The sequence below is a fragment of the Tauraco erythrolophus genome, chromosome W (assembly GCF_009769465.1).
Source record: "Tauraco erythrolophus isolate bTauEry1 chromosome W, bTauEry1.pri, whole genome shotgun sequence".
Lineage (NCBI taxonomy): Eukaryota > Metazoa > Chordata > Aves > Musophagiformes > Musophagidae > Tauraco > Tauraco erythrolophus.
Genome location: NC_141497.1, coordinates 19,918,906 through 19,938,872, shown reverse-complemented (window position 1 = coordinate 19,938,872; position 19,967 = coordinate 19,918,906). Strand labels below are relative to the sequence as shown.

The window sequence follows — 19,967 nt, the reverse complement described above, 5'->3', positions numbered from 1 at the left end:
CAGTGCACATTGCTCGCTCATGTTGAGCTTCTCATTGGCCAGCACTCCCAAGTCCTTTTCCTCAGGGCTGCTCTCAATCCATTCTCCGCCCAGCCTGTACTTGTGCTTGGGATTGCCCCAACCCACGTGCAGGACCTTGCACTTGGCCTTGATGAACTTCACGAGGTTCTCACAGGCCCATCTATCCAGCCTGTCAAGGTCCCTCTGGATGGCACCCCTTCCCTCCAGCGTGTCCACAACACCACACAGCTTGGTGTCATCTGCAAACTTGCCGAGGGTGCACTTGATCCCACAGTCCAAGACACCAACAAAGATGTTAAATAGCACCGGCCCCAGTACCGACCCCTGAGGAACACCACTCGTCACTGGCCTCCACTTGGACATTGACCCGTTGACCACAACTCTTTGAGTGCGACCATCCAGCCAATTCCTTATTCACCAAGTGGTCCACCCATCAAAACCATGTTTCTCCGGTTTAGAGACAAGGATGTCATGTGGGACAGTATCAAATGCTTTGAATAAGTCCAGGTAGACGATGTCAGTTGCTCTTCCCCTATCCATCAATGCTGTAACCCCATTGTAGAAGGCCACCAAATTAGTCAGGCAGGATTTGCCCTTAGTGAAGCCATGTTGGCTGTCACCAATCACCTCCTTATTTTCCATGTGCCTTAGCATAGTCACCAGGAGGATCTGCTCCATGATCTTGCCAGGCACGGAGGCAAGACTGACTGGCCTGTAGTTCCCTGGGTCTTCTTTTTTTCCCCTTTTTAAACATGGGGGCTATGTTTCCCCTTTTCCAGTCATTGGGAACTTCACCAGATTGCCACGACTTCTCAAATATGATGGATAGCGGCTTAGCAACTTCATCTGCCAGTTCCCTCAGGACACCCACAGATGCACCTCATCAGGTCCCATGGACTTGTTCACCTTCAGGTTCTGTAGATGGTCTCGAATCTGATCTTCTCCTGCAGTGGGCAGTTCTTCGTTCTCCCAGCCCCTGCCTTTGCCTTCCGTGACTTGGGCTGTGCAGCTGGAGTTCTTGCCAGTGAAGACTGAAGCAAAGAAGTCATTGAGTACCTCAGCCTTCTCCATATCCCGGGTAGCCAGGTCCCCCGTTTCCTTCCAGAGAGGGCCTACGTTTTCCCTAGATCTCTTTTTATCACTGACATATCTATAGAAGTTTTTCTTGTTGCCCTTGATGTCCCTGGCCAGATTTAACTCTATCAGGGCTTTAGCTTTCCTAACCTGATCCCTGGTTGCTCAGACAAATTCTTTGTATTCTTCCCAGGCTACCTGTCCTTACTTCTACCCTCTGTAGGCTTTCTTTTTGTGTCCGAGTTGGTTCAGGAGCTCCTTGTTCATCCATGCAGGCCTCCTAGTGTTCCTACCTGACTTCCTCTTTGTTGGGATGCACCACTCCTGAGCTTGGAGGAGGTGATCCTTGAATATTAACCAGCTTTCTTGGGCCCCTCTTCCCTCCAGGACTTCATCCCATCGTACTCTACCAAGGAGATCCCTGAAGAGGCCAAAGTCTGCTCTCCTGAAGTCCAGGGTAGTGAGCTTGCTGTGCACCCTCCTTGCCTCCCTAAGAATCTTGAACTCCAGCATTTCATGATCACTGCAGCCAAGGCTGTCCTTGAGCATCACATTCCCCACCAACCCTTCTTTGTTGGTGAGAACAAGGTCCAGCAAAGCACCTCTCCTCATTGGTTCCTCTACCACTTGGAGAAGGAAGTTATCATCCATGCATTCCAGGAACCTCCTGGATTGCCTATGCCCTGCTGTGTTATCCCTCCAACAGATTTCGAGGTGGTTCAAGTCCCCCATGAAGACCAGGGCTCGTGAACGTGAGGCTGCTCCTATCTGTCTGTAGAGGGCCTCATCCTCTCAGTCTTCCTGGTTAGGTGGCCTGTAGCAGACTCCCACTACTATGTTCCCTGTCCCTGCCCTCCCTTTAATCCTGACCCATAAACTCTCAGTCAGCTCTTCATCCGTCCCCAGGTGCAGCTCCATGCACTCCAGCTGGTCTTTAACATAGAGGGCAACCCTTCCTCCTCCTCTTCTCCCCTGCCTATTCTTCCTTGTGTCTATGACAGTTCACGTTTTAGTCAAAAGCAGTTATGTTCAATGCAAGTGCAACTGTGTGGAAGCTAATGGTTTGATATACAGTCAGTCAGACAAAAATCTCAGTCCATTCTGGCCTTAAACTCTGAGAACACAATCCTGACTGAACAGTCTCTATGCCTTAATGTTTCCGGGGTAAAGTCATTCCATTGAACAAAATATGCCATAAGATTTCAAAGTTTCCATTCCACAAGTCAAGCCCACAGATAACTACTGTTAAGTACAACAAATAAACTCAGTATAATAAAGATTACATGCTACAAAAAAAAATTCCCTCCTTAGTTAGCTGAAGAGCATTGTATTGCCAGAACTATTCCAAGTAATCAATTGACTCAGCTTCCATTATATCAGTCTGTATATTTAAACTAGTAAATGGCTCCCACTCACCATAAATAGCAATTCCCTTGCCCCCCCAGGTGTCCTTATGCAACAGGTACAGTGCTCTGCAAGGGGAACTAGATGACAGGGAGGGTGATGGCTGTCCCTGCTTGGAGGTGTCTCCAAAGCCGGATCAGACTGCCATCGGTACTAAAACCTCATCAAAAGAAGAAAACATAGACGAGGGCCCACGCAGAGGGTTGCCTAAGGGGAGTCAGTCTGCCTCATGACTTCTGACTGCCCCTGTTAAAAGAAAAAGGAGGGTAATTGTCATAGGTGATTCCCTTCTGAAGGGAACAGAGGGGCCAATATGTCGACCACACCCAACCCACAGGGAAGTCTGCTGCCTCCCTGGGGCCCGCGTCAGGGACGTCACTAGGAAACTCCCTAGTCTGCTACGGCCCTCTGATTATTATCCATTACTGGTAATGCAAGTTGGTAGTGATGAGCTAACAGAGAGAAGTCCAAAGGCCATCAAAAGGGACTTTAGGGCATTGGGGCAATTGGTCGAAGGGTCAGGAGCCCAGGTAGTGTTTTCTTCAATCCCTTTAGTGGCAGGAAAGAACATAGAGAGGAACAGAAAATCAGATTTGATTAACAGATGGCTCAGAGGCTGGTGCCACCGACGGAAATTTGGTTTCTTTGATCATGGGGAGGCTTTCCCTGAACCAGGTCTGATGGTACCGGATGGAAGATGCCTTTCTCAGAGGGGAACCAGGGTCTTAGCTCAAAAGCTAGCAGGGCTCATTGGCAGGGCTTTAAACTAGATATGAAGGGGGAAGGGGGGAATATCAAGAATGATAAAGATATGCTGGAAGTACCCGTAGAACAGAAGAAGGGAATTCCAGCCGCTCCAGCCAAGAAGTCAGATTCATACCGCTGTCAGCATGGCACCAGTGCCAGCACTGAGGGTCCAGAGGCTGGGGAAGGATCGCAAGTATGTTCAAACGAACTTACGCTGCCGTCCAAGAGAACCCCTGTCGCTCCAGCCAGCGAGTCGGCTTTGTCGGAGGCCCAGCTGAAGTGTATGTACACCAACGCACGCAGCATGGGAAATAAACAGGATGAGCTGGAGATGCGTGCACATGAGCAGGGCTACGACCTTATTGGCATCACGGAGACGTGGTGGGACGACTCCTATGACTGGAGTGTCAACATGGAGGGGTATAAGCTTTTTAGAAAGGACAGGAAGGGGAGACGAGGAGGGGGTGTCGCTCTCTACGTCAGCAACCGGCTGGAATGCGTGGAGCTTCGCCTGGGGTCGGAGGAGGAGCTGACAGAGAGCTTATGGGTCAAGATTAGAGGACGGAGACGGATAGGGGATGTTACGGTAGGGGTCTGTTACAGGCCACCTGGCCAGGAGGACAGAGCAGATGAGGCGCTTTATAGCCAGATAGGAGCAGCCTCGCGGTCACAAGCCCTGGTCCTCATGGGGGACTTCAACCACCCTGACATCTGTTGGAGAGACAATACGGCAGGGCACAGGCAGTCCAGGAGGTTCCTGGAATGCGTGGATGACAACTTCCTCCTGCAGGTGATAGAGGAGCCGACAAGGAGGGGTGCCATGCTCGACCTTGTGCTCACCAACAGGGAGGGACTAGTGGGTGAGGTGAAACTTAAGGACAGCCTTGGCTGCAGTGACCACGACACGGTGGAGTTCAAGATCCATGGGGCAGCAAGGAAACCACTCAGCAAGCTCTGTACCCTAGACTTTAAGAAGGCAGACTTCGGCCTCTTCAAGGACCTGATGGGCAAAGTGCCATGGGAGGCGGCCCTGGAGGGACGAGGGGCCCAGGAAAGTTGGTCCACATTCAAGGAGCACCTCCTCCAAGCTCAGCAGAGGTGCATCCCGACGAAGAACAAGTCGGGCAAAAAGGCCAGGAGGCCTGCGTGGATGAGCAAGGAGCTCCTGGACCAACTGAAAATGAAGAGGTTAGCCTACAGAGGGTGGAAGCGGAGACAGATAGCCTGGGAGGAATACAGAGAAGCTGTGCGAGTGACCAGGGATCAGGTGAGGAAGGCTAAAGCCCTGAAGGAATTGAATTTGGCAAGGGATATAAAAAGCAATAAGAAATGCTTCTATAGGTATGTAGGGGACAAAAGGAAGTCCAAGGAGAATGTAGGCCCCCTCCGGAAGGATACTGGTGCTCTGGTCACCCGCGACATAGAGAAGGCTGAGGTACTCAATGAATTTTTTGCCTCAGTCTTCACTGATAAAGCCTCTTGTCTTACCACCCAAGCTGTGGAAAGAACTAGCAGGGACTGTGAGGATGAACCACCGCCCACTGTACTTGAAGAGCAGGTTCGGGAACATCTGAGGAACTTGAAGGTGCACAAGTCCATGGGACCTGATGAGATCCATCCGCGGGTCCTGAAGGAACTGGCGGATGAAGTTGCCAAGCCACTGGCCATTGTATTTGAGAAGTCGTGGCGGTCTGGCGAGGTCCCCGATGACTGGAAGAGAGGGAACATAACCCCCATTTTTAAAAAGGGGAACAAGGAGGACCCGGGCAACTACAGGCCGGTCAGCCTCACCTCTGTGCCTGGCAAGGTCATGGAGCAGATTCTCCTGGGAACCATGCTAAGGCACATGGAGAGCAAGGAGGTGGTGGGTGACAGCCAACATGGCTTCACCAAAGGCAGATCGTGCCTGACCAACTTGGTGGCCTTTTATGATGGGGTGACAACATCGGTGGACAAGGGTCGACCAACGGATGTCATCTACCTGGACTTGTGCAAAGCTTTTGACACTGTCCCGCACGACATTCTTCTCTCTAAACTAGAGAGGCATGGGTTTGATGGATGGACCACTCGGTGGATAAGGAATTGGCTCAATGGCCGTACTCAGAGAGTAGTGGTCAACAGCTCGATGTCCATGTGGAGACCGGTCACGAGTGGCGTCCCTCAGGGGTCCGTGTTGGGCCCGGCCCTCTTCAACATCTTTGTCGGTGACGTGGACAGTGGCATGGAGTGCACCCTCAGCAAGTTCGCCGATGACACCAAGCTGTGTGGTGCCGTCGACACGCTGGAAGGGAGGGATGCCATCCAGAGGGACCTCGACAGGCTGGAGAGGTGGGCCCGTACCAACCTCATGAAGTTTAACCAGGCCAAGTGCAAGGTCCTACATCTGGGTCATGGCAATCCCAGGCACAAATACAGACTGGGCGGAGAATGGATCGTGAGCAGCCCTGAGGAGAAGGACTTGGGAGTACTGGTGGACGAGAAGCTCAATATGAGCCGGCAATGTGCTCTTGCGGCCCAGAAGGCCAACCGCGTCCTGGGCTGCATCAAGAGGAGCGTGGCCAGCAGGTCAAGGGAGGTGATTCTCCCCCTCTACTCTGCCCTCGTGAGACCTCACTTGGAGTATTGCGTCCAGTTCTGGAGTCCCCAACATAAGAAGGACATGGACCAGTTGGAGAGGGTCCAGAGGAGGGCCACGAAGATGATAAGAGGGCTGGAGCACCTTTCCTATGAGGACAGGCTGAAAGAGTTGGGGCTGTTCAGCCTGGAGAAGAGGAGGCTCCGGGGTGACCTTATAGCGGTCTTCCAGTACCTCAAGGGGGCCTACAAGAAAGATGGGGAGAGGCTGTTCAAGAGGGCCAGTTGTGACAGGACAAGGGGTAATGGTTTTAAAATAGAGGGAGGTAGATTCAGGTTGGATATTAGGAAAAAATTTTTTACCATGAGAGTTGTAGAACACTGGAACAGGTTGCCCAGAGAGGTGGTGGATGCTCCATCCCTGGAGACGTTCAAGGCCCGGTTGGATGAGGCCCTGAGCAACCTGATCTAGTTGGAGATATCCCTGTTCCTTGCAGGGGGGTTGGACTAGATGACCTTTGAAGGTCCCTTCCAGCCCTAACCATTCTATGATTCTATGATTCTATGATCAAATGCCATCTGCACATAATACATTACATTCTAAGTAATGAACGCTCATAGTTCACCAGTTGGCTCATACTTTTTACCTTGTTCTTTCAGGTGCTAGGAAGGGATTGTATAAGGACACCACCTTACCAAAAGAAAAAGCAACCCTGGTCATTGCAGGCTGTATGGGTTTTTCCATTGTGTGTGCTTGTTTTTTTGGAGGAGGGTGGGTTTGTTTTGTTGGCTTTTTTAATTAAAAAAAAAATCAAAACAAATAGGAACCATTTATACTTTTAGATTAATATTTGCATGCACATGACATGAGAATATAGCCAAGATAATCTATAGGGCCAGTGTCTTTTTTTTTTTAAACATTAAATCAAAAATCTCAGTTATGAGGTTCTTAGCGTATCCGGTAACATTGCAATAGATAAATGATCCACTGAAAATAGAATATCATACACAGTCTCATTATACATGTCCTGGTTTTGGCTGGGATAGAGTTAAATTTATTCATAGTAGCTAGTACGGGGCTATGTTTTGGATTTGCGCTTAAAATAGTGTTGATAACACACTGACGTTTTAGTTGCTGTGTAAGCACTGCTCAGCAGTAACAAGGCCTTTTCTGCTCCTCACACTGCCCCATCAGCAAGTAGGTTGGAGGTGCAGAAGAAGCTAGGAGGGAACATAGTTGAGATAGCTGACCCCAACTGACCAAAGGGATATTCCATGCCATAGGACGTCATGCTCAGCAATAAAACTAGTGGGGAGGTTGGCAAGGGGGTTGCTGCTTGGGGACTGGCCGGACATCAGTCAGTTGGTGGTGAGCAGTTGTTTTCACTTGCATCACTTTTTTTCTTTGGTTTTATTTTCCTCTCTGTATTTTTTTCCTTACAATTTATTATTATTTCTTTTTAATTATTAAACTGTTTTTATCTCAATCCATGAGTTTCTCACTTTTGCCCTTCCAATTGTCCCCCATCCCACCCTGGGGTGGGGGTGAGGAGAAGGAAGCAAGTAAGCAGCTGTATGGCATTTAGTTGCTGGCTGAGATTAAACCATGGCAATGCATAAGGGTGAAAATAAAAAAAAAAAATTATAAGTTCATAAGTTTAATTTATGAACTAAATAATCGTTCACAAGCCAGCAGTTAAATCTTTTTTCCAGTAACTTGAAAAAAAATTGCTCTTAAGCACAAACTGCAAAGCACACATTCCCCAACACACACACGTTTCCTACTATACTGTGCTAGTCACAAAGCAAACACATCCTCAGTTTCACCTAAAAACGGTAGCTACTACCACTAAAATAAGCATTTTTACATATTGTCAGTTTTAATGTTAGTGTCAGTCACAAGGTTAAAATGTAGAATGGTTAACAGTGACCCGAACATACAAGGATATCATGAATTCCCTTCCCATCATTTTAAACAAACTCAACCATTTTTTATCTGTGCAAACAAGTCGTTCCATGAGCAATAGAACTAACAGTCTGGTTTCTTTTGCCTTTATGCCTTTACTTTCCTCCATCATAACAACATATCCACCCATGATATCTCCAGTTCTCACTTAAATCTCCTCAATACTTTGCCCAGCTGACTCCACATCGCCTAACTACAAGCTGGACAAGAGGCAGTCATTGCTACATGACTGGTTTCCAAAACCTAACCAGAACAGTTAAGTCTTGAGCTCACCATACTGCCTCACACACTTATTTAGGTCCCTTCTCTACCTTTATTATTATTATTTTAAAGAAAACATGTTAAGAACTCAATTTCTTTATCCTTCTGCGAAACATAGCACAAATCATTCACAAGTATGAGGAATGACAGGTTGACTATGAACAGCTGGGGGGGAAGGAGGGGGGTGCACATGCACTTAGGGGCAGGGTTTTGTTTAGGGTGGGTTTTTTGTTTACAGTTGGTTTTGAGGTTGTTTTTTTTTTTTAAATGAAGTCCCTAATGATAACATATTGTTATTTAACTATGCATTTCTAAATGAAGAAAGCTGCTCATAGTAAATTCACTTTTTTCAACTAGCCTGTACCAAGAGACAATATATGAGAATTACATTTGCCACTATAAAGAATCATCTCTTGTCATGGTTTAGGCCACTCCAGCAACTTAACTCCACACAGCTACTCACTCACCCTCCCCCACCCCCTGGGGATAAGGAAGGGAATTCAAGGAGAAAAGGGAAAGAAACCTGTGGGTTGAGATAAGAACAGTTTAATACTACTACTACTACTAATATATGAATATATACATATATGTACAATGATAAATATATACAAACAAGCGACGTATGGTGCAATTGCTCACCACCCCTTCACCGAGGTCCATCTCGTCCCGAACTAACGATCCCGAAACAGATAAGTCCCGAAACCGCAATCCTGGACGAGCAAGAGGCCCGAAAATAGAGAGCGAGACAGAGAGAGCACTCTGAGAGCGAGAGCCCCAGAAGAGCAAAGGCCCTTCTTTCCAGCTGACCCTCACTTTCATACTGGGCATGACACTGCATGATATGGAATACTAATTGGCCAGTTTGGCCCTCAATCCTAAGTCTAAGTACAAATCATAAGGGGAATCATGAACCCTCTGTCCCAGCCATGCTCCCCCCTATCCCGTTGTACTCCTGCACACTGGGAAGAACACAGCAGCTGAAAAAGTCCTTGAGACCTCAGTGCCAACTATAAACATCAGTGCGCTATCAGCATTCTTCTCAGAGCAAGTCTCAGACTAAAACCAAAACACGGAGCTCTTCTAGCTGCTAAAAAGAAGAGCTAACTCTGTCCTAGCTGAAACCAGGACATCTCTAAAAAGAATGTGTGTCAAGCGCTTCATAAAGCAAGCAAGGGCAATTTGATGCCCTCTTACTATACAAGGTAGGTTTCAAAAAAAAAAAAAAAAAAATCAAGTTCTCTGAAGTAGATACATCTATTCCTACAGACTTGAACTCTATGAAAGGAGACATTTTAGAGTTTGGATGCTAATGAAGCCAAAACACAAGCTTGCTTGCTTTTTTTTTTTCCCTCAACTCAACTTTCACTTTAAATTAAGTTTTCCTTTTGGTAGAAAAAGGAAAATGGCATTACCTATCAAGTCATTGCTCTTTTTTTCCTGTCCTGCAATATGCTTGTAAGACTTTCAGACCTCTGTAATGACAAGTTTCATTCAAATCTTCAATAGCAAATAAGCTTTTTCCAGCTCCTAAATTCTCACCACAGAGAATATTTTATATGCTAGCAATTTAAATACAGAAGTATTTATTCAGAAGATTAACTTAACAGAAGCCTGATTTGAAGAAGAGCAGCAAGTTTTTCCTCAGCTCTTCAAAATAGACTACAGCAAGAACTGCTGCATACAGTATCTGTTTCAATCAACAATAAAACACAACAGTATATATCACAATAGCAAGGGCTGGTTTTAAAGCAGTGCAACCCCACCCTCTCCACCCTTTTATTGCATTAACTACTTTAGCATGGCAAGTATATTTAGAACAAAATCTGTGAGCCTTGACTTTCATCTTCCCAAAAATCTGTCTTTTATTAAAATTATCAATTTATCCTAGAGACAGGACTCCAATACAAGTCCTGTACCAAATAATAGATTCTTGAATTGAGCAGTGTCTTTCTAGCTGTTAACTTATTTCAATGAGACATTCTAATCTGACATTCTTAAATCAGTTTTCTCTGGCCTCCCTTCAAACGTGATAGAGTACCTATCCCAGCACAAGTTGGTAGTTTGAACTGTTACTCAACCCTTTTTACTAGTAATATTAAAAAGGAAACAGTGTAAATCACGGGACATTCAAGAATATCAACATTCTGAAACCTGTTGCATCACTAAAGACTGCTGATAAAGGCTTCTATTTAGTATCTCTGTCTCAAACTATGTACCAGTCAGACCACTATCCCAATATAAAAGGATGAAGAGTTATATACACACATATAAACAAATAGGAATATTCTACACTCGCATTCTTGCAAGATCTCGTTACATTTGCAGTGTTTTTCAAAACGTACATCCACTTTACAGATCATACCTAGCTTAAAGTTTCCATGCAAATATTTTTTAATATATTCCTGAAGTAGCTTCCTGGAGAGTCCAACATTTTGGTCTAAAATTACTTTAGTCCAGAAGGATCGTTATGCACATGAGATTTCAAAGTTAGAATAAATATTGTGTTTAAATAGCATCTGATTTTTTTTTTATTTTAGCCTTCTCATCCACAACTTTAATTCAAGAAACATAGGTAGACAATTATGTAGGACTGAAAAATACCAAAGCAAAACACTTCTAAAGGAACATTCTAGAGCACACATGGGTAATCAAACAGAGTTTCTAGATCTAGGTTTCTCAGTCATCCATATTTCACATCCAGAAGGAAAAAAAAAAAAAAAACAAACAAAAACAACCAACCCCACTAAACTGATTTGAGACTATGCACACACAGAGTTATAGTAGTTACATAGTACATTTCCCGAAACGAAAATACATGTGAACTAACAAAGAGCATCCAAGTATTATATAACCATAGTATTGAAGTGTTGTCTCCAGCAGTTTCTTCGTAGGACGTTCTGAAGCAAAATCAATTACTTTTCAACAAGAGACCGACTGCCACGTTATTTCATAGCACCACAACTCACTGACAAATTCAACATTTGTAGAAAACGAATAGAACTTGGTAGTAGAAAACTACGACATTCAACAAATACTCGGGGGGGGGGGGGGGGGGGGGGGCGGCAATGCAAACCACAAACATTCCTTTTTTAATCTACCAGTGCTACTTCAATTCCTACTTCTCACAGGACTTGAAAATCCTAAGCCATATACAACATCAAAACCCCACATCTGTATAAATGAGGCCATTTAGCAAGGAATACGCCCACTCCATTCTGACTACAGACAGGTTCCCTCCCAACAATGGGGGTTTAATCAATGCAAAACCATTAACAGAGATGAAGCGAGCGCTCTGAACACAGCTCAGCTCTAGTCCAAACTCCGCCACCACATCTCCACAAACGTTCTTTATAACCCTGCTGAGCTACATACCTAAGCCAACCCACAGTAATGCGAGACCTCCATGCAAACCTGAGGACAAGAGTCTGTTGGCAGGATACAGGGGCACGCTGACTAGGCACTCAGAAAGAAAGAAGCGTTACCACTTCTCCAGAAGCCAGGAAGCTTAATAGTTGGAATAGGAAGGGGAGGAGTGAAAACAGAAGGGAGAGGGGAAGGGGGGGGGGGGGGGAGTTTGTATGGGTTTTTTTTTAAAGGAAAAGACACCTTTCCCTTTGGTGGGCAGAATCTACCCTTAAGCACGAAAAAGGTAAGGGGGGGGGTTAAGGAGAGGGAAAAAAAAAAAAACACACGCACAAAAAAAAAAAAAAAAAAAAAAAACAAAACCACACTGTCTATTTAAATACCACCGAACCCACCGAGACAATAACATGCGTTTTCTGCATCACAAAAAGTTCAAGCACAGCCTGCCCACACCCGACCCAGTGTCGTGTCGTGTCGTGTCCTGTCCGTCCCGCTCCCCCTCCCCCTCCCCTCCCCAGCACCGGAGGGCGGCAGACTAACCTGTCAACTAATACCAGCGACGGCAACAGAAGAGAAGATGAGCAGCGCTGTACCCGGCCGCTAAGAGAAGGGGGAGGAGCAGGAATCTTTTATCTTCAGGAAGTTGATTCCCATCCCCTTTTCCTTCCAGTTCTCATTTTATTTTTTCCTACCTCCGAAAAAAAAAAAAAAAGAAGGAAAAAATACTTTCTGTCTTTTCTCCTCCTTCCCCTTTCCAATATTCCAACTCAGAGTTTAAAACAAAGAGACGGAAATAGCCGAGTGCGGACCGAATGAAGCCGAGTGAGCGTGTCATGCATATAACGCATGCGCACTGTGCGTACACATACGCTCACATCTATATCCTTGCCTCTCTCGAGATATGGGATTGGTTTTGCGTCATCTATTCCTCCTATCCAACTCCGTTATGCGTGTGCTAAAAGGGGAACAGTGTTTTTCCGGTTCCCCCCTAAGCTCAGGATGGAGAATACCTCTCTGCTGTACTCTGCGTTTCTCCTTAGGGTGGCCTCTGTGGGATTCCTAGCCCGGTATTGCTCCCTCATGCACGCACAGTTTTTTCAGGTAGCATCCTTGCATGCTACCTTTTGTCGAGATGGGAGTGATTAGGTGAGGGGCGAATTTACCCAGAAATAGCCCTTGTGCTGATATGGAAAATAACACTCAGTCAGGCATTGCAGCACAGCAAATAGTTTAGCAAAATACCAAAGCTCTGTCGCAAGCAAGAATCGTATAGGTAAGAGGCTCCTGAATGACGAAATTAGGGCAGCTTGACCTGAGAAGGAGCAGATAAGCAGAGCCATCTAGAGCCATAAAGGTAACGGGAACTGTTAACCGGAACCCTATTGTCTGTGAGGAACGACCTGAGAAGGAGCAGATAAGACCATCTGGTAATGAGTCCCCAGAACTAATTGTTCTATATACCCAGCCTATACTAAAGAATACGTGTGGGAGACGGAATTCCCCTGAGACCGTGGGACACAAAAATAGAAGCGTGTGAGAACTGCAAACAACAGGTAAAAAGAACAGATGTGCAGGACACGGAACTGAGAACAGCGACCTTGGAAAGAAGAACAGAAAATATTCTTACAGTAAACAAGGACTGGGACCAAATGCGGGAGGGGAGCTTGTCGCATGTATATAAGATTGCCAGCTTGGCTCAATAAACGATTTCGCCTGTGCTTTTGCCTGAAGCACTCAGTGGGGTCCGTGCCTTAATCCTCCACAAATGGTGCCCGAACAGGGACCCGGAAGAGAGAAGAAATAAGGATCCGAAAGAGAAAAGAAATAAGGGGTAGAGAAGTCCAGCTGAACTAGGAACGGAAAAGGCTGCGTAGCAATTGCTTCGACAAGAGAAGGGACGCTTACCTCAACAGGAAGAGGTAAGCGGTAATTTCCTCAACGGGAGGAGGTAAAGCAGCTGGGAACGATGGGAAGCACGGCTTCAACGGAACACAAATCTGTACTTAAGGTGTTGACAAAAGTGCTAAAGAAACAGAACGGCACTGTCAACAACACTGACTTGGTAAAACTCCTGGTTTTGGTATCGGCCCATGTACCGGAGGCAAACTCTTTAAATATATATATGACAAGGAGTTGGGACACTATGGACGTTAAACTTTGGGACGCAGCCACCCGTGGGGATGCCGCTGCGCAGCGACAGCTGACAGCCTGGCGCGCTGTGTTTGAGGCGTTGAAGGGCGCGGCGGGAGAGAGTGGGAGCGAGGGGGCGTCGGCGTCCGCCTCCCCCCGCAGCCCCGGCGGCACCGTCTCCCCCGCGGCCCCACCGGCAGAGGAACCGTGTAGAGCTGCCGGCCTGGAAAAATCAACATCGAATCCTTTTGATCCAGGACCCCGAACGAGAGCCAGACTTATTCCCTCCCCCCCCCTTTCCAGCGATGTTGATATATCGGCACTCCCGCCAGCCGCCCCCGTACTCTCCGCTTCATCGACCGATGGATGGGGAGGAGTGCGGAAGCGAACCGCGGCTGGAGGGGCCGGAAACACGCTGCGTGCCCCGCTGTGCCGGTTCTATTGCAGCTGATGGTCCTCCTCGGTGGGAGGGGGTTCAATTCGGGTTAATCAAGGAGATAAGGCGAAGTGTGAAAGAATCGGGACTCACTTCGCCATACACAAAAGGGTTGCTGCAATCGGTATTTGCCACAGATCTTTCTTACCTAATAACTCCCGGATGTGGCGGCGGCGGCTACGGAGCGCGAGCGGCCAGAGCAACAACAAGAAGGCAGCGACGGGGGTGGCCGTCACAAGGCGGCTGGGTCCTTCCCTCCCTCCCCGCCCCGGGGATGGTATTGATGTAGATTCTATTAGACCTTTAGTGAAAGCAGGATTAATGGTGTTGATAATTTTATTAATATTGGCTTGTGTAGTGCTTTGTTTATTGCAGTGCTTACAGAATGCTTTTATGAAAGCCCTGAACCGAAACGCATTTGCTGTCATGCTAAAACAAGAAGGGGGAGATGTGGGAGACTGAATTCCCCTGAGACTGTGGGACAGAAAATAGTTTCCCATGAGATCATGGAACACAAAAGATAGAAGTGCATGAGAACTGCAAGCAACAGATAACAACAACAGATGTGCTGGACACAGAGCTGAGAACAGCGACCTTGGGAAGAAGAACAGAAAGATGTTCTTACAGTAAATAAGGACTGGGACCAAATGCGGGAGGGGGGCTTGTTGCATGTATATAAGATTGCCAGCTTGGCTCAATACATGATTTCGCCTGTGCTTTCACCTGGAGCACTCAGCGGGGTCCGTGCCTTGCTCCTCCACAAACCTGTAATTCATTCACTAGATCCTTCAATTTTTGTATCGTTTCATGAATTGATTCTGAGTGATCAGACAAGATCATGCAGCACATTGCTTTCACCATCTCGATTATGCCCAAGATTCTGCTGAGCAGGAGGGTGTCAATCAGCAGGGTCATCGCGGAGAAGGGAGGCAGGCGCAGCACCTTCAGGGCGTCCCCTGTTTATCCACAAAGTGTGCTCTGTAGCCTCCCTCCGCTCCGCTCTGAGCCATCTCTTTTATACCCTCAACAGAGTCTATGAAACAGAGCACTGACGCGGCGTTGCTGCACGCGTGGCCAGTGCGTGCAATAAGGCTGCCAAGTATGTGCTCTGCTGGCTCACAGCGTTTTTTGCTGATCGCAACATGTTGTTCAACAACAACCCTCCCAGCTTCTTTTTTCAAAATTACGTACTCACAGCTAAGTCCAGTTTGTAATTCTTTGTTATTAATTTAATATTAGTCAATTATTTTCCAAATGTCCTCTCACACTGTTTCTTAGTTCTTTCCCAGTCACTCTTGGGGGCCTCCCACAGCTGAGGTACCAAATGGCTTTTTACCATAGGCCTACTGACATTCGTTTTGTGCGGCTGTCGGCGTTCTATGTGTCGGCGGATGCTCTCGTTGTAGATAAGGCTTCACGCACCTTGCAGGTACCCATTGACTTTCTTGGCCTGCAGAGACACAAGCATACCCGTTATTAGCTTATACGGTCCTTCTCACTTTCCTGTTCTCAAATCTCTAACCATGGCCTGTGCTGGATTTTGACTGATATGTGACATTTTATCCATCCCAAAATGTTTAGCCATCGGAGCTAGATCATCTTTTCATCGATTTAAGAAATTTAACACATATAACGCTTTAGCTATTCTTTCGTTGAGGGGGTTTCCCTATCATTCCCCCTTCTTGTTTTAAAAGCATATTTTTCCAAGTAACATGTGCGCGTTCTATGATCGCTTGCCCAGTAGGATTGTAAGGAATACCAGTAACATGCTCAATACCCCATGATGACAAAAATACACGTGTCCGATGAGAGGTGTATGCCGGGCCATTGTCCATCTTGATTCGTTCAGGCACATCCATAAACACAAAGGCCGAAGTCCAGTGTAAACACACATCTTTGGCTTTCTCCCTCATGTATGCACTTGCAAATATCACATTCAAAAATGTATCAATGGTTACATGGACATACTTTTGCCGTCCAAAGGAGGGTACATGTGTAACATCCGTTTGCCAAAGCTCCTGCAAGCGTAAACCACGAGGATTAACACCATACATTGGCAGCATGATCATATTTTGACAGCTGCTACATGATTGTACGATTGAGCGGACTTGCTCTCGCGTTAAGCCAAATTGTCGCCTAATGGCATCAGCATTCTGATGGTAGCAGTCATGCAAGATTTCTGCCTGCATTAACGAGTTTGGTACAAGAGCTGCACTCGTGAGAGGGTCAGCTCGCCCATTCCCTTCTGTTATAGGCCCTGGAAGCGTGGTGTGCGCTCGCAGATGTACAATGAAATACGCATGTTTACGGTTTTACAACACTGATATTAACTGTTGGAATTGTTGGAACAGAAGAGGATTAGCTATTACTCGTAATACCGATTGTTCTGCTCACTATACAGCTCCCACCACGTATGCCAAGTCTGACTCAATATTAAGAGGTTGGTCCTGCCACCTACAAAGAGCTCGGACCACTGCTGCAAGTTCCACAATTTGAGTTGATCCATCCACATACTGAACATCTTGATGCCAAGTCCTGTCTTCCTGCCAAACTAAGACTGATTTTTGGGTTTTCCCTAATCCATCTGTGAATATGGTCAATGCATCTTTTATTGGGATATTGCTTAATTGCATATCGGGGAACAATGTAATTTCATTAATAAATTGCAATACGGCTTGTTTTGATCAATGAATAGAGAGCTGGCCTGTGAATCCAGCAAGGGTGGACCCAAAGTCATCTTCAAAGTGCCATAAATGATTTATCTGTTCTGTTGTTAAAGATAGATATATTGTTTGTGCATCTTGTCCTGATATTTGACGGAGTCTCATACGACTTTTGAAAATTAAACTAGCTATCTGCTCACTCCAAGAGGTTATCATTTTCTTTCTCATATGGGATAAAAATACCCACTCTATCCGTAGAATTTGATCCTTAAGCATCTGACTCACCAGCGCTTTTGGTTGGTTTTTTCTGTTAAAAATAAAAATAGAAAGCAGAAGATTTGCGTCGCACCTGTCTGCCTGCGATTTCTAAATCTATTCTAAGACAGCTTGTAGTGCTTTTTGGGCTTCTTTTTTGTCATGGTTTGATGTGGGGGGGGAGGTCCGGGTGGCAGAAGCTGCCCATCAGACCAGACTCCCATCCCCCTCGGGGCTTGAGCCAATCGGCGCCTCTGCGAATTGCCCTATTTACGTCGGGACAAAGGAACCGGAAAGGTGTGTGCCTTTGCCCAGGAGCAAGGAGAAGGGAGGGGGGTGCTGCCCCCGCTCCCCGGCGCCCGGCCGGGCAGCGGCCCGTGCCAGGCCGGTGCCCCCCCCGCTGAGGATGGTGGCGACGGAGCCGCTTGGGGAACTCAGGGAGAGCTCCGCTCCCAGGGTGCCCACCGGGCTGAGTTCACCCAGAAAAGACTGAGATCTGAGACAAACAGCCACACCGATCATCCAGGTCAGTGAAGATGGAACGGGACAACATGTGCTGCAGCTGAATCCCCCTTGCAAGTGGCCTCTTTGCAACCAGTCCTCGGTGGAGCAAGCAGAGACCCACTCGCAGCCCGTGGAAGATCCACGTCGAGAAGAGATGCCAGAGCCTGAGTACAGTACGCATCTAGAGTCCGTGGGACAACCCCTGCCGATGGGGAGGTGTTTTGTTAAAGGAGATGCCTGAGCCTGAGACTGTTGTGAATCATGGGCACAGGTCAAGGCGCATTTATGCATTTACGCATTTTAAGTCTGTATGGAGACGCATTTAAGGTTGATATGACGACCCACGCCAGAGCAAGTGGCAACAACTCCTTAAAAGTCCGAGACTGGTAAAGCCCGCACTTGGGGCAATCTGATGGGGTAAGGATTAGCCTCCTGTGGGTAGGATTCACGCTTTCCCCGTGAGTAGGGGATCCACTGGAGCAAGGGACAATGATGTAAGGACTCTTTCTCCTTTAAGAGAAGCAGCAGTAACAACATGGAATGAACTGACCTGCACTCCCCCATTCCCTGCCCCCTGTGCCGCTGGGGGGAGGAGGTAGAGCCGGGAAGAAAAGGCAAAGGAGGGGGAGTGGTGTTGTTTTTAAGTTCTGGCCTTGTTTTCTTGTTATCCTCTCAAGTAACCGTTTTTGTTTGCTTTTGTCTTTCTAGGTAGCTGTTAATAAATAGTTTTGCTTTAAGAAAAACTGAGCCTCTTTTGCCTGGGACCATGGTTGGTGGGTGCTCCTCTGTTCCTGTCTTGACCCTCAGCTCTTTTATTATATTTTTCTCCTCTCCACTTTACTGGAGTGGGAGAGCTGCATGGAGTTTAGTTGCCGGATCGGCCTAACCCACGACATTTTGTTAAGGTTCTGGGCGATGTCAAGTCTGGGTCCCCTTTCAACAGCTCAAACAGAGGGGACAACATTTCAGTGGATAGTCCCAATATTGGACAAACCCAATTAATCGCTCCTAACAGCTTTTGCAAATCATTGAGACAAAATATATTCTGTGGTATCTTCATCCGCTGAGGGATGATAGTTCTTTCCATAATCTGCCAACCCAAATACTGCCATGCTGGAACCTTTTGGACTTTTTCAGGGGCAATGACTAAGTTCATTTGTGTTAATGATAATGTTACTTCTGTAAGTACGCTTTCTTGTTGTGATTCCTGTGGAGATGCTATTAAAATATCATCCATGTAGTGGTAGATTAAACAGTTCAGATTTTTCACTCTAACTTTTGACAAAGCCTTGGCAACATACCACTGACATATAGTGGGACTATTCTTCATACCTTGTGGCAGCACCGTCCAATGATATCTCTTGGCCAGCTCCCCCATATTGATGGATGGGACTGAGAACGCGAAACGGGGGGCATCTTTGAGATGTAAAGGTATCGTAAAGAAACAATCTTTTAAATCAATGATTACAATTCTCCATTCTCGTGGGATCATTGAAGATGTGGGTAAACCCTGCTGTAGGGGACCCATGTCTTCAATTATTGCATTGACTGCTCTCAAATCCTGAAGTAACCTCCATTTTCCTGACTTCTTTTGAATTACAAATACTGAGGTATTCCATGGACTATAAGTAGGCTTTATGTGTCCTAGTTTCAATTGTTCATCAACCAAATCGTATAAGTGTTGCAGCTTTTCTTTCATTAAAGGCCACTGGTCCACCCATACCAGGATATCTGTAAACCACTGCATTTTTTGGGTAAGCTGCTTTTCACCGGTGGCCCTCAGGCTAAATTTTGTAATGTCAATCCCCATTGACTAAGACATTCCCGACCCCATAGCGTAACTGGAATGGGGAGGATTAAAGGTTTTACTGTGGCTATCCTGCCATCTGGGCCCTCTATCTGAAGTACAGAATCACTTTGTCTTGGAGCAGTTACTCCACCCACTCCGGTCACCACGGTTACTGCTGCAGTGGTTCCCCAACACGATGGCCAATCATGTGTTGCTATAATTGTCACATCAGCACCAGTGTCAATTAACCCGTCTCTGGTTATTTTTTGTCCTTGTCTTGTAATTGTACATTGTAGCATAGGCCGATGCTTTGATAATGGTTCCATCCAGTATATCTCAGGTGCCCCTGTCATAGAATCATAGAATCATAGAATGGTTAGAGTTGGAAGGGACCTCAAAGATCATCTAGTTCCAACCTCTCTGACATGGGCAGGGAAACCCTCCACTACACCAGGTTGCCCAAAGCCTCATCCAACCTCTCCTTGAACACTTCCAGGGATGGGGCATCTACAGCTTCTCTGGGCAACCTGTTCCAGTGCCTCACCACCCTCAGAGTGAAAAATTTCTTTCTTAGATCCCATTGAAATCTCCCCTCTTTCAGTTTAAATCCGTTGCCCCGTGTCCTATCAAGGGGCAATGTCAAATTGAATCCCTCATTCCCTCTTATCTTGCTCGAATTTCCCTTATGGGATGTTATGAAAGGTATTAATTGAGCTGAGTTCCCTCTGGTATAAAACACGGAGGCTGAGGTGTCCATACCATCATTTGAATTTCCCCTGT

At 46.6% G+C, this 19,967-nt stretch overlaps 1 protein-coding gene across 3 annotated transcripts in view; it reads right to left on the bottom strand.

Moving 5' to 3' along the window:
- Positions 1-12,043, bottom strand: part of LOC147526261 (polycomb group RING finger protein 3-like) — a 220,240-nt gene extending 208,197 nt beyond the window's left edge. For all 3 annotated transcript variants that reach the window (XM_086630189.1, XM_086630191.1, XM_086630190.1), the window contains exon 1: positions 11,951-12,043. The gene's annotated coding sequence lies outside the window, so the exon portion shown is untranslated. The remainder of the gene's footprint in view (positions 1-11,950) is intronic.
- Positions 12,044-19,967: the final 7,924 nt, after the last annotated feature.